Source organism: Berghia stephanieae, chromosome 1, assembly GCF_034508935.2.
Source record: "Berghia stephanieae isolate SIO BIC M18660-M18661 chromosome 1, UCSD_Bste_1.3, whole genome shotgun sequence".
NCBI classification, from domain to species: Eukaryota; Metazoa; Mollusca; class Gastropoda; order Nudibranchia; family Aeolidiidae; genus Berghia; species Berghia stephanieae.
Genome location: NC_088360.1, coordinates 60,985,698 through 61,001,326, shown reverse-complemented (window position 1 = coordinate 61,001,326; position 15,629 = coordinate 60,985,698). Strand labels below are relative to the sequence as shown.

Here is a 15,629-nt window from a genome sequence, read left to right as displayed (position 1 = left end):
ATTTTGTCCGCATGTGTGGAAAATAAAAGTGCGCAAAATACAAAAATTTATATAAAAGCTATCATCAAACCCAAATCAAAAATAAACTCTGATCTTCATCATTCAAACATTCGTTTGCAGCAATCACTAGTAATTACACAATTATCGGTTTATCGAGAAACTAAAACTTAATGACCATTTTAAATCAGTATAAGGCTCAGAAATTGCAATATCTAAGGATATTGCTTTCGAAACACTCAAAGAAATGACCAAACGACTCCAAATATGTTGGTAGTATTGATGCTAGTGCCTGAAGAAGAGGTGGTGGTGGTTGTAGCGATGGTGCTCTCGTGGTGGTGGTGATGGAAGAAGTGATGTGGTGGTGGTGTTTGTGGCAGTGACAATGCTGTGATGGTGGTTGTAACCGTGGTGATGCCATGGTGGTGATGGTTTGAGATGATGATGATGCTGATGTCCCAAATGAAGTTGTGATGGTGATATACATCTGCCAGCCCAATAAATCAGTTGAAGGTTTTGAGATAAAATATTTGTGAGAGTGGTCTCCAATCTAACAGAGATGGCAATTTGTAGCAGTGACAAGATAATTTCCATTATGTTATCAAATGATCCATGTCTCTCTCTCCCTTTTTTTAAATAGCATTTACTACTCCTCCTCCGACTACAACTACAACAATTCCTACCACAACTAGCCTAGTACTATTACTACTACCACTACTACTTCTACTCCTACCACTATTTCTACTACTACTACTACTACTACATACTAATACTATTACTGTTGGTCAAATGATGTAGCAATGACTATGAAATTATTTTTTTCGATTTTTGTGGGGAGATGCTACGTTTAAATTAAAGCCCTATCTCCACTGAGTAAAAATCTATTTGAATTTTGAAAATCCATTCATAAATAAAAAAGTTATGCAGTTTCAAAGGTGTCATTTATTTGGATGACGCACAAAGAGAAAAAAAATACGGAAAATATGGGACGCTTTTCCAGCGTTTTATATAGGCTTGTGGCTGTATCTCGCTTAATACATGGAATATGATATTGAAACTTGGTAATTTTAGGGCAAATTTCTCAGAAAATATGATGAAAACATCAGAAGAGCTCTAACTTGTATTGTTTTAGAGCTGTATGGCTAGGGTCAACCGTAATTTTGTTTTAAAATATACATAATATTGATCATTTGGAACAATTCCGAAGGGTTATATTTTGATAACAGCCCACACAAATGATGTGAAAAATGCCTGCTAAATTATTATTATCAATCAAAATAGTCCGTGAGACCATGTCTTATTTTATTTCTGAGAGAGAGAGAGAGAGAGAGAGAGAGAGAGAGAGAGAGAGAGAGAGAGAGAGAGAGAGAGAGAGAGAGAGAGAGAGAGAGAGAGAGAGAGAGAGAGAGAGAGAGAGAGAGAGCATGTGTGTGTGTTTATTTACTGTGAGGAGAGAAATTGGACGAGTCTATTTCAAAGGGGTCAAAGATTGTTAAAAAGTCGAATTATCAATTGATGAGTAAGACAAAAACAATAGCGACACGTTTAGCACCCCTATGACGTCACAAAATTAAAAAATGCCAAAAAATAGACTTTGGTGGATGAGGTGCCAGATTGCCACGCGTGTGGCCAAAAGATAGAATTATATTTCTTTTATTAAATTTTATTTATTTTTGGCTCAGTGACTTTTATCCTGGTCTATTCAATTTTATGTTTTGCCAAATTCCATTAGTTTTAAGGGGTTCAGTCTTAGTAGCGAAAACCATGCGAGTATCTATTTAGTCACTTTTTAAATCGAATTTGGTCAGGTGGAAGTCTGGCCATCTGGCAGCCTTGCCTCGCAGATGTCACATGCATGTCAAAGCGATGGGGCGGGAAAATGGCTGTCTCCTCTTCTCACCCATTGAAACGTAAATTGGGTTGATGTTTTGTGATAATACGTGAAAAGTACTTACCATATCCCGATGAAATTTGAAACATAAATAGATGAAATGTGCATCTATAACCTTATTCGCGACAAAATCTCTGCTCTTGATAGTTTTAGAGATATTTCACTCAAAAGAGCAAACATCTGTTTTTAACGGCTTTCTGGTAACACACGAGTTTTGTCGCTTGACATAAGCTAAACGGAGTGGCTATTCGTCAGTACTGACCCCCAGGCGCTGGCACCTGCGGGTCAGTACTGACGAACAGGCACCGGCGTCTGGGGGTCAGTACTGACTAATACTATTACTAGTACTGATGCCAGTTGGTCAGTTCTGACCTGGCCACGGGCGTTGACGGTACCAAAATTATGGAAAAATGCCATTTTTAAAAATAACTTGCTCTACGACAAATAAATCAGCATTTCCTGTCCCATACTAGTACTAGTCGCAGGGAAGCCCTTGTTTTCACTAAATTTTTTTGTCGGTTTACGTGAGATTTGTTTAATAAATATATCAATTAAACAAGTGAAATTGTCCAATCCTGAGAAAAAGCCCAAATTTGGTGTTGATACGCCAACCTGGAAGCCCTATATTTCGGTTCATCCAACGCGCATGCTCACTGCACTGATGCGTGGCGCCAGAACTGAAAGTGAAAGCTCTTTCATTGTCTCGTCTTTCTTCATTCCTGTCATTTGAAATTCGGCTCGCTCGCATCTTACTGAGACAGGAAAAGTAGAAAACGGTAAGGGCTGCCTGAAGCCGGTGATCGGAAAATACTAACGAAAGAGTGAAAATGAAAGGCTTCGTATGGGAACAAAACAGACAATGGACGTTTCGGGTACAAACCCTTCATCAGCACAACAATACACAAATAACCGTGGAAAACAAATAAAATATAATGAAAAATATCTTGTATCGTCTGTACTCAATGGTGAGTGCAGTATGAATGAAATGTTAGCGTGGGTAGAGGATAGGGTGCCCCAGGGGGGTGATCTGACTGACTGATAAGAAAAGGTCAGCGTCAGGGAACAGAACCTTCCAGAAAATAATGGAAGATAAAAGACATATATAAGTGGTAGTAGTAGTAGTAGTAGTAGTAGTAGTAGTAGTAGTAGTAGTAGTAGTAGTAGTAGTAGTAGCAGTAGTGATAGTAGTAGTGAGTGGTAGTAGTAGTAGTAGTAGTAATAGTAGTAGTAGTAAGTAGTTGAAAGCTGTAGTGAAACAGTAGGGGGCGAGGTGAAAAAGTCACGGCGGAGGTGGGGTTGGGGGGGGGGGGGGGGGTGTTGAATGAACGAAGGTCGAATCTTCGCGGAGGAAATACGAACGGGCGGATGGCTGGCGATGTGATAGTAAAGTGGAATATAGATAGTATGCCTTTGGCTAAGAAGCTCATAACATTGCCATCCGGAAGTATAACGGACCAACACACAAACTCTGTGTAACCATGAACTTTTATAGTCTGGTTGATACAGTTTAGTGAGAACAACTCACAAACGCGGATGGCAAAAACAATAACAAAGGCCTGAGTGACGTCATCTGCATACTATCTATAGATAGATAACTATGCGATTACGTGCTCTCTGTGTGGGATTGCTTACGTTGGTGAGACCGGAAAGAGGCTGGCTGACAGATTCGTGCAGCACTTGCGCGACATATCGAACTATGCAGACACTTCAATCTGCCGGACTACTGCGATGTACAGCGTGTGTGTGTGTGTGTGTGTGTGTGTGTATGTGTGTGTGTTTAGTTTTTGCCATTCGGACACTTCCACCCGCCGACGTAGGGAAACTCACCTGATCAAGTCGTTGGGAACGCTGACTCCACGCGGACTCAACACCAGGATTGACCACCACTAACCTCCACTTCGTATCCCGCTGTGCAACCACCTCTTAGTCAATACATACTATCTTTGAGCCTTTTCGATGTCAACGTCACCCATATTCATAACCACTGCTGCCACTACAGCTACTGCTGCTGCTACTAATACTACTACTACTTCTACCACCACCACCACTACTACTACTACTACTGTTCATACAACTACCCTCTCTCTCTCTCTCTCTCTCTCTCTCTCAATTCCCCCTCTCTACCGGTCCGCCCCCCCCCCCTTTTTTTTTTTCTCCTTCTCTCCCCTCTTTTCTATCTATCTATAGATAGTATGCAGATGACGTCACTCATGCCTTTGTTATTGTTTTTGCCATCCGCGTTTGTGAGTTGTTCTCACTAAACTGTATTAACCAGACTATAAAAGTTCATGGTTACACAGAGTTCGTGTGTTGGTCCGTTATACTTCCGGATGGCAATGTTGTGAACTCCTTGGCCAAGCGCATTCTATCTATATTCCACTTTACTATCACATCGCCATCCGACCGTTCGTATTTCCTTCGCGAAGATTCGACCTTCGCTCATCCAACAACCCCCCTCCCCCGCCCCACCTCCGCCGTGACTTTTTTACCTCGCCCCCTCCAGTTTCACTACAGTTTCTACCACTAACTACTACTACTACTACCACTACAACTACTACTGCCACTACTACTACCACTACTGCTACTACTACTATTACTACTTTACTACTACTACTACTACTACTACTACTACTACTACTACTACTACTACTACTACTACTACTACTACTACTACTACTACTACTACTACCACCACCACCACTAATATGTCTTTTATCTCCCACCCACGTCTTATAGTCGGTGTTACGATTTAAGAAGCCGGACTTTAAAACTGCGTTCACAAGTTCAGTTATTTTCAGTATATTCTTATAATAATAATAAATAAATAAAATAGAATTCCCTTTATTCATGGAAAAGTTTGTATCTAGGGTCTATACCAAGGGAAGGCTGGAATAACCTAGGCATCAGCCGCAGTTCAGCGCCACAAGTCGAGTTAGGGCGAGGTGACTAGCTCAAGGTCACACAGGGCAGCGGCGGCGGTTGATCGAACTCGGTACCTTTCGGGTACGAAGCAAAGACCGTACCGCTGAGCCACGCTGCCCCAAAAATAGAATAATCTATTCGTTATCAAGTTTCTCCTCCTTTCCGTTATTTATTATCATTATTATTATTATTATTATTATTATTATTATTATTATTATTATTATTATTATTATTATTTTGCATGACAAAAAAAAAAAAAATTAAAAAATCCTCATCAATAGAATGGACAAAGTATTATAAAAGAATCGTAACAGGAAATATTATATAACACATTTTCCTCTATTTTTCTTTAAATTAAGATATAACGAAAATATACGGGGGAAAAAACAATAAAAAAACAAAAAAAAAAAACAAAACAAAAAAAAAAAAAACAAAAAAAAAAACAACAACAAAAACCCAAAGAAATAGAATGGACAACATAAAATAAAAAAGAATCTTACGGTGGCTTGAAATAACGAGTCATATCGTTGCCCCAACGGCATCTAACGCGTTAGAAATCAAACTTATCTAAGTGACCAAGTGTTACTGTGTGCCATCGGATAAGTTGGCCTGAGAGCCTGGGATTTTAATTGTTTTGTTTTTTTAATGGTATACTTTAGGAAGTGACGAATAAGTGCGAAGAGGTCTTTGCACTGACGAACAGGTCCGATGTTCGTCAGTGCTGATCAATGGTGGGCAGTGGCACAGACCGAAGAGAGGTTGTCTGTGGGCGGTGGCACCTGTTGTTCAATACTGACCAATAGACACCAGGTTATTGGTCAGTACTGACCTCCAGGCACTGGCGTCTGTTCGTCAGTACTGACCCGCATGTGCTAGCGCCTGGGAGTCAGTACTGACCAATAGCCCTAGCATAAGCTAAAATGACATCTTTACTAATTGTCTACCAAATTTCAGACATATTTATTGATAAAAAGCATGGTAATTAATTTTTAAAAATACCATATACGAAACGGCTTCGTTACATATTTTGACGCAAATTTGGGCACTTCTCGAACGAAAAAGAGGCCCAAAGATTTGTGCGGGATAGTCATTGCTAAATGATGGGAAATTCACACATATCACAGGCAAGTTAAATACTTCTACTTCTAGAGGATTCATTTTGAACCATTTTGTTCCTAAAGTGGCCCAGTTGGTAATGAAAAAAAAAAAAAATCACTCATACAAAATAATAAATCTTTAAAAAAAGATCATTAAATTTTTAAAAACAAAATTGAGTAATTTTAGTAATCATAAAGGGAAATAACCCATTTATGTTTAAGCTTATCAGCAATACAGTTTTTAATTGAAAGCTTCATTGCCAAAGATTTTAGTTAAATTTAATTTTCACTTATAATTTTCTATTTAACAAGTGGTAAATTCTTAAACGTGGCCTGAGGCCATCTAAAGTGTAAAATAAGCTTAAATGCATAATTCTATGCAAATCCTCAAAATGTTATGAGAAAAATTTGGTGAAAACAGGCAACATATAACGAACTGAAATGATAACAATAGTACTACTTGTGATTCCTTATTCAGAAACACGGTCAACAATTGATGTATGACATGTTGTCATTTCCAACATCATTCATGCTTGAGAAAAAAAAAATCAAAATATTACAACAAAAATCGTACTAAATCCTTTGGAATCGTATCCACGTATTTGAGTCCAAAAATTGTACTAAAATACGATTAATCGTTCCGGTTGGCAGGTCAATCAATAACAGCAACTGTCAATTTGATGAGTCAAGTGAAAAGATATTATATTCAGAATGTCCAGCAAAGGAAATGAAATGAAATTATTCTTCTTCTCTTACTTGCATGCAAAAATAGTAAAAGCTGGCAGTTGTTGTGAATATATTTTACCTAAACGAAAGCATCAATACATGCCGAATATTTTGGACCTCGCTTACACATTGATGCTATGCCTTTAAATAAACTACTCACAACATCTGCCAGCCAAATTATAAATCATCATCATCATTGCCTTTTTCACACTGGGTCAGGGTATAGGCCACAGCCAAACAGTTTCCATCCTTCTCTATCCCGAGCTAACTTTTTTTATCTCATTCCAGGTCTTACCACTTCTCTGTATATCAGCTTCTTTAATTCTTCTCCATGTTCCTCGTGGCCTTCCCCTTGATCTTCTGCCCTGAGGGTTCCAGTCCAATACTTTCTTTGTTATAGTTGAGTCACTCTTTCTAAGCGTGTGTCCAATCCACCTCCATCGTCTTCTTCCTATTTCCTCTCCCACTGGTTTCTGCTGTGTTCTTTTCCATACTTCTTCATTTTTTATTCTATCCATCCATTTTATTCTGAGTAGCTTACGCATGCACCTGTTTACGAAAATCTGTACCCTCCTTAAACATGCCTGTGATGCGTTCCAAGTTTCACATCCATACAGTAGGACAGACTTCATGTTTGAGTTGAAAAGTCTTAGCTTTAGTCGAAGGGAGATATCTTTAGTTCTCCAAACTCTGTTCAAAGATGTGAATGCAGCCCGTGCCTTTCCTATTCGTGCTTTCACCTCTGCTTCCGTGCCTCCATCCTTGTCAATTATACTTCCGAGATAGCAGAAAGTGTCTATATCTTCGAGTTCCTGTTCTTTTACTTTGATCTGCTCCCTTTGACGCGTACCTATCCTCAAGACCTTTGCAGGGTGAATTCTTAGACCAATTGATTCCGAGAGGCTGTTTATAATTGTGGTTTTTGCTTGCATCTGGTCCTGGGTGTGGGACAAAAGAGCCAGTTCATCTGCAAAATCCAGATCATCCAACTGTGTCCAGGGGGTCCACTGTATCCCATTTCTTCTCCCTTTGGAGGTTTCCTTCATTAGCCAATCAATGGCAAGGATGAACAGGAATGGTGAGAGCAAGCATCCCTGCTTGACACCAGTCTTAATTTCAAAGCTGTCAGTAAGCTGATCTTCATGTACAACCCTGCAACTTGATCCTTCATACAATTCCTTAATGAGGTTTACTATCTTTTCAGGGAGTCCATAATGTGCCAGAATTTTCCACAATGTTGCTCTGTCAATACTGTCGAAAGCCTTCTCGTAATCCAGAAAGTTGACAATAACAGAAGAGTTCCATTCTATAGACTATGACTCGCAGAGAGGCAATCTGGTCAGTGGTTGAATAGTTTTTCCGAAAACCTGTCTGTTCGTCCCGCAGTTTAGCATCTGTTGCATTCTTAATTATCTCTAAAATAATACGGTTGAAAACCTTTCCTGGGATAGAAAGAAGAGTGATGCCTCGATAATTATTACAATTACTGAGGTCCCCTTTCTTTGGAAGCTTGATAAGATGTCCTTCCTTCCAATCCTTTGGGATTATCCCATCATTCCAGATTCTCTCAAATAGTGGGTGCAGGGCCTCAGCATTTCTTTCCGCATCGACTTTTAGAGCCTCCGGTGGAATCTGGTCTGGTCCAGCAGCTTTCCCCCTTTTCATCTTGTTAATGGCACCCACAATCTCTGCTATCGATGGTGGATCACAGCTAATTGGTAGCTCATTCCTTGCAGGCAAAATTTCTGGCTGGTTGTCTGGTGGTGGTCTGTTCAGAAGGCAGTTGAAATGTTTCCTCCATCGTTCAGATTGAGCCCCTTTACCAAAAATAGTTTTCCGATCTTTGTCTTTGACTGGTATCTGTGGTATCCCATATTTTCCAGCAAGTGTCTTGGTAGTTTGATAAAGGATCCTCATGTGTCCTCCTGTCACTGCTGCTTCTGCTTTCTCTGCAAGTCTGTTCATGAATGCTTCCTTGTCTTTCTTCACAGATCTTTTGACTTCCTTAGCTATGGCTCGATACTGCTCTTGTGCATCCAGTCTTGAAGTCCTTGTTCGGCTTGCATTCACTTGTTCCTTCCGTATTCTCCTCTTTTCAATAAGGTCCAAGGTGGTTGGACTTATCCATTCTTTATGTTCCGATTTCTTTACCCCCAATACCTCGTGGCAAGTTGTTATGTAGACTTCCTTGATCTTTGCCCAATGTGACTCTACATCTATGTCCTCCTCGAGCTCAGTAAGAGGTTGGAATCTATTACTCAATTGTAGTTTGAATTCCTCATTCTTTTCCCCATCAAGTGCATTCACCTCGAATTTTCTTCTTATATGTGATCTGGTCCCATGTTTTCTGAGTCGGAGCTTAAGCTTTGCCAATAGCAGGTGGTGGTCTGATCCAACAACTGCCCCTCTCCGTACTGTCACATCTTCTAATGAACGTCTGAATCTTCGAGAGATACAAAAATGATCAATCTGATTCTCTGTCACACCATCTGGTGAGACCCAAGTTGCTTTGTGGATCCTCTTATGGGGGAACACTGATCCTCCAATCACCAAACTGTTGAATGCACAGAAATTTGCAAATCTTTCACCATTATCGTTCATTTCTCCCATGCCATGACGTCCCATGATACCTTCATAACCTACGTTATCCTGTCCCACTTTTGCATTAGCATCTCCCATCAATATGTTGAGGTCTTTCCTTGGCAACTTGTCAATGACTTGTTGTAGCAGACTATAAAATGTATCTTTGTCCTCATCTGTTGCATCATTTGTTGGGGCATAGATCTGTACAATGTTCATGCTGATCTTCTTACTCCGTGTTGTAAAGGACGCCATGATGATCCTTTCTCCGTGTTGTTCCCATCCTCTCAGTGACTTCTGGGCAAACTTGCTTAGAATTATTCCTACTCCCTGTGTATGAATCCCGTCCCCTCTGCCTGAATATAAAATCTTCTCCCCAGACTTGAGGTGTTTCTGTCCGGATTGTATCCAGTGGGTTTCGCTTACTCCAAGTATATGCAGCCTGTATCTTCTCATCTCAGTCACAACTTGAGCGCTTTTTCCTGCTTCATACATGGTGCAAACGTTCCACGACGCAATTCGAAGCTGCTTGTTTGGCGAAGACTTCATCGGGTCAGCAGAGTCCTTTCGGCTTTGTCTGTTGTCCTTCATAAATTCTGTCATTCCAGAAACTCTTCGGTCACCCAAGCTGAAAAAAGGATTTGGTTTGTCTGTCTGCGTTTCTGTAACGGTTTGAGTTTGACGGAAAGGGGTGTTAACCCTTTGCCAACCCCCAACCTGGAGGACCAGGTGACTCAAAGATGGGGGAATCACACACCATTAGTCGCCTTTTACGACAAGCTGGCTTGGCATTGGACTATTCTTGACCCTCTCAGTTGAGGGACCCCGGACACCACACGGGGTAAATTATAAATACCAACATACAAAACCGTGTGTAATCATTTATTTTCTCATTGATATTATTAGGTACCACAATAGACGTAATTTTTGCGTCATGCGTCAAGAAAAGGACTATTTTTAAACTGGGTCATTCAAGCATCAATACCTCAGCCATTAAAAAATGTACAGAGCTAAATTTTGTATCGTCTTAAAGAGGAAGGTTTCAACTTTATTTCTATACCGCTTCAACAATAAAAAAACAGGCAATAAAAGTCGAATAATACTGTTTTAAAACTTTACAGCGGCTAAAAATCCCGACATATTATTGATATAAAATTTGAACTGAGTCTGTCTAAAAGACAAACATCTATCTCTATTTCTACCAATTTGTTTTAATGAGGGTTGTTTAATGACTAAGGTGTCGCATTTTAAAAAAGCCCACCAAATCCTTGTTTTCAGCTTTGAGTGTTATTGGATTTTTTTTACACCTCATTGTATTAGTTTGTAACAGCACACAAATTGCCAAGAGATTGAGATCTCAAATTATTGACAAAAAGAATAGAGTTCACGGAAACCACATTAATATTATATTAAAGTGCCATCATAATTTATGTTTTAGATAGTTTAAAACAAAATAAATACGATATATATCATTATTTTAGTTGATAACTCGTTTCATTAAGTCTGTATGTTTTAATGATGGAACAGCCTAAATAAACCACTAATTTTTTCGTTTTTTATTGACCTGTAATTTTTTTTTGATGACTTTCTGGTCTTGGTTTTTATTAAACAACTTGCTGTTTTTATCAATTTATCCATGTAATTTTTTTCAAATCTGGTTTGTCTCTCGATGCTTATTTATTGTTAAACAAAGAACAAGTGACGAATTTATATACACACTCTACACTCGCGGTGTCCATGTTGTTGTTATGACAAAATGATTGTTTGACCTTGTTATAACAGTAGTAGATTTCTATGGTCGAAAGTGTGATGTCATGTTTTGAAACAATTACACAGGAATACCCACTACTTGTAGTTTATAAATAGACAAAAGACACACAATGATTGGTCCTAATGTGTTAGAAAATTGAAAAAGTGTTGCTATTGTTTTCTTTCTTTGAGAAAAACGGTACTTGAACTAGTTTAAGATATTGTGATTGGAGAAATAATAGACTTTGAAGGGTCACATCATTTTCTAAATAATTCAATTCTTTTTCTAATGCTTTCATGATAGACTATGCATTGGAACAATACGAGTTACTAGTGGCTAATGAAGCAGTATTTGTGTAAAAGTTAAATAATCATTCTTTACGCCACTGAAACTGAATCAAAATGGATAAAAGGTTGACATTTTTTCTGATTTTGTTTGTTTGTATTTGTTCTTCAATCGGGAAGAGATGTAAATTTAAGACGAGAAAAGAAGAAAATAAAGATCGAATTTAAAAAAAAAATAAATTCACTTTTGGTTTTGGTGAGATTTGCGATACCTCACTTTGCACAATTCTTGCCTCTCAAGCAAAGGGAGTTAATCAAAATAATTGGGTGGCTAGGTCTTCAGGGTGTATGTGGCTGAAAGTAATTTATTTTAGACTAGCATCCTATCTAAAGGATAGCAAACAGTGCATTCAGTAACACAGAAATCAGGATACAGTCATGCGTCATAGACCTAAAGGCGTTGAAAGACTTTGGGGTGATAGGGGGTTGAGGACACAAAAGCGCATAATCCCATATAAGAAGGAAGCACTCTAATGACAACGGATATATAGGAACCCCTAATAACATATAAAGAGATGATTTACAGTGGAAAAGTCATCCTCATTGAAAGGAATAATAAATTTTACTGCACCCTTTCAGTTAAGGATCTGAGATAGGGCCAGGGCAAAACGAAGCAATATAATTCCCAGCATAAAGTAGCATGGAGGTGAAAACAGGCATGAAGTAAAAACATGAAGTCTTGGGAGTATATGAGTTTCTTTAGAGGTGGATTTTATTATCTTATGCTGCTGGTTTGAACATTGTGCTTATTAATCATGATTTCATGTTGAATTTTGAGAAAGAAATATTGACTTTACCAAAAAGTTAAGATGATTTTTGAATTCAGCAGGTCCGGTTTCCTGTAACATGATATATTTTTCTTCTATCTGCATTATTTCGAGAGATGTTTAATATTTAATGTATTTAGCTCGTAATTATCGCAATTTTTCTGCCAACATGCAAAATTATGTGTTTTATGATGTTCACTCCTTTATTTTGCAAAGACCATTTGAAGAAAATGTCTGAAAAAAATTGGACCTCTTCCTTGGAGTCCTCACTACCAGGTGACGTGAATTACATGTCATAATGTATGATCATTATTCCATTTAGTATATGGAATATGCTATTTCCTCATGCTGGAGGCCAAAACATTTACTTTCGCGAGTGTTTTGGGGGAATTTCAACAGACTGGATATTTAGTAAAAATATTGTGTCTGGTTCAAATCATGTTATATTTCATTCATCTAGTCACAGTGCTTTAAAAATATGTTTCACAAGTATGATAAATATTTTAGGTGTTTAGTTACATGACATCAAAGTTGGATTATTTTCTTACAGCAATTGGCAATTAATTTGCTCTCATTTTCTTATTTATGTATGGATCTTTAAAATTGAAAACGTCTTTTCCATGACTATCAGAATGCTTTATGAATATAGTAAGAAAAATAAATATTAGATATCCAAAAATTGTCTCTTGTGGTACCTAATATTATTTAATTCAGTAATAACTAATCACTAACAGGCTGTATAAAACTAATAACAAAGAGCTGATTTATGTCAACTTCAATCCCACTATAAATCAGATATAGACAGTTATATAGTTATGTGTGTTGGTAGAATTCATCTTTCTTTGTAAATGTTGCAAATGACATTGGTAAAGACGTTTTTGATCAAGAAACTCACCCAAGCATCAAATCCATCAAAGAAAACTTACCTGACCTTCCTAAATTTGAATTCAAAGAAACTGATTCACACACTGTCCAGAAAGTTATCAACAATATCAATATTAAGAAAGCAACTGGTTTTGACAATTTTCCGGCCAGACTTCTTAAGGCTGAACCAATAACGAATCTAATTAACAAATCAATTTCTTTTGGTGTGTTTCCTGATCAATTGAAATTAGCACAAGTCACGCCTTTATATAAAAAACAAGATCCTCTAAATGTGAAAAACTATCGTCCTGTTAGCATTCTACCTGTTGTTTCCAAAGTATTTGAAAAAATTATATTTCAGCAATTATCAATATATTTCGATGACATTTCTAATGACTACTTGTGTGCTTTTCGTAAAGGCCATGGTTGCCAAACAACACTTTTGCGTTTAATTGAAGATTAGAAAGAGGCATTAGACAATAACAAATATGTCGCTGCAATCCTCATGGACCTTTCGAAGGCTTTTGACTGCTTGCCTCACAACATTCCTATTGCTAAACTAGCTGCCTATGGGCTAGAACAAAAAGCTCTTTATCTAATTGAAAATTACTTGAGTGGAAGAAAACAACAAATAAAATTAGAGGATGCTGTGAGCGAGTGGGCAGGCATTAAAAAAGGCGTTCCACAAGGATCAATTCTTGGACCATTACTTTTTAACATTTTTATAAATGATATATTTTACTTTATCAGAGAGGGAAAATTATATAATTATGCTGACGACAATACCCTGTCATATTCTCATTCAAATTTCGATATGCTTTTAAAAACTATTGAAAATGAAAGCGAAATTCTTATCAAGTGGTTCGAAATAAATTGCATGCAAGCAAACCCGGACAAATTCCAGGCAATTGCAGTAGGTACAAAAACACACACAAAGAAACCCACATTCCATATTGGAACTGCAAGTACTACGTGTGAAGAAGTTGTAAAATTACTAGGGATCGACATAGACTACCAACTAAAATTTGATTTACACATTAAAACCATCTGCCGTAAAGCTTCTCAGCAATTAAATGTCTTAAAAAGGCTTGGAAAATACCTTTCAAAATTTAACAAGTTAACAATATTTCACTCTTTTGTATTGTCAAATTTCAATTTCTGTCCACTAGCTTGGCATTTCTGTTCTAAAACAAATTGTGATTAACTTGAAAAGATACAAGAAAGAGCACTGCGTTTTATTTATGAAGATGACAAAAAATCCTACGACCAATTACTTTCAAAGTCCAAAGTCCCCTCCCTACAAATAAGACGAATGAGAACAATTGCTTTGGAAACGTTAAAAATTTTATACAAAATTGCTCCTCCTTGTCTATCTGATATGGTCATTTTGAAAAATAACAGATACAATTTTAGATATTCAAACCTCCTTGATATTCCAAGGGTCAGAACAATGTCTTATGGCAAAAGATCTTTCAGATATTCTGCTGCTGTGCTTTGGAATGAACTTCTCGAGCACATCAGGAAAATTTCAAATTTTAATGTTTTCAAAAATCATATCCTCTCATGGAATGGCCAGCCATGTAAATGTAATATTTGTAATTAATCGTAACCGTAATATATATATATATATATATATATATATATATAAATATATATATATATATATATATATATATATATATATATATATATATATATATATATATATATATATATAGTATATTATTTACTTTTCTTTGTGTGTCATGATTGGAATCTTGATGAGGGAATGTTTTAAAGGAAAATGTATTACTATGTATTTTTATGCACTATGTGTTATAACCTATGTCGGTCAAAGGCTTCTATTAGCCTGACTACATTATCTATGAAACATTTTTAAAATGCCGACAATAAATTAAAAAAAAATAAAATATTTGAATAGTAGTAGTGGTAGTAGTAGTAGTAGTAGTAGTAATAGTAGTAGTAGTAGTAGTAGTAATAGCAGCAGTAGTAGTAGTAGTAGGTAGTAGTAGTAGTAGTAGTAGTAGTAGTAGTAGTAGTAGTAGTAGTAGTAGTAGTAGTAGTAGTAGTAGTAGTAATAGTAGTAGCAGTAGTATTGGTACTATTTATGATGTGGTGGTGATTATTCTAGTAATATTGGTAATAATGATGTTGTGGTTGTGTAGTAGTAGTGGTATTGATGATGGTTGTTGTAGTAGTACAGTGTGTTTTTTATTATTGACACATTTCAGGTTTGAATAACTCGAGAGCTGTGTATGATTTCATCAAATGTTTTTTTACAACACGTGTAGAATTTATTCAAGTTTTGACTGATATAAGTTTAAACACTGTGGGTCCTTTGGTAGCTGAGCTATGGCATCATCAGTAGAAAAGGGTAATTTTGACATAAATCATGATTTATTTTGGCTTAGTCTGACATGATTCTCGAAAGTTTATTTCATTAAAATGTCAATCTAAGGATATTAACTTGGAACATTGCCTTGACACTTCTCAAATTCTTTTGTGTATGACGTCACCTGAAGACAAAAATAAGAGAAGCCGTTTCGCTCTGTGCAAAAGACCCGGGATGAACTGGAGAGACGCTCGCAGAGTGGCATTCAAAAGGGCGGTGGTAACGTGGAGCTTTAGATCTGACAATTATGCAAACTCAAGTAAGATATTAGAAAAAACTTGACTAAATTTGAATTAATA

The 15,629-nt window shown here is 37.2% G+C and overlaps 1 protein-coding gene across 4 annotated transcripts in view; it reads right to left on the bottom strand.

Moving 5' to 3' along the window:
• The window catches only part of LOC144978738 (WD repeat-containing protein 18-like), a 75,003-nt gene that overhangs the window by 18,042 nt on the left and 41,332 nt on the right, over positions 1-15,629 (bottom strand). The gene's annotated exons all lie outside the window — the stretch shown is intronic.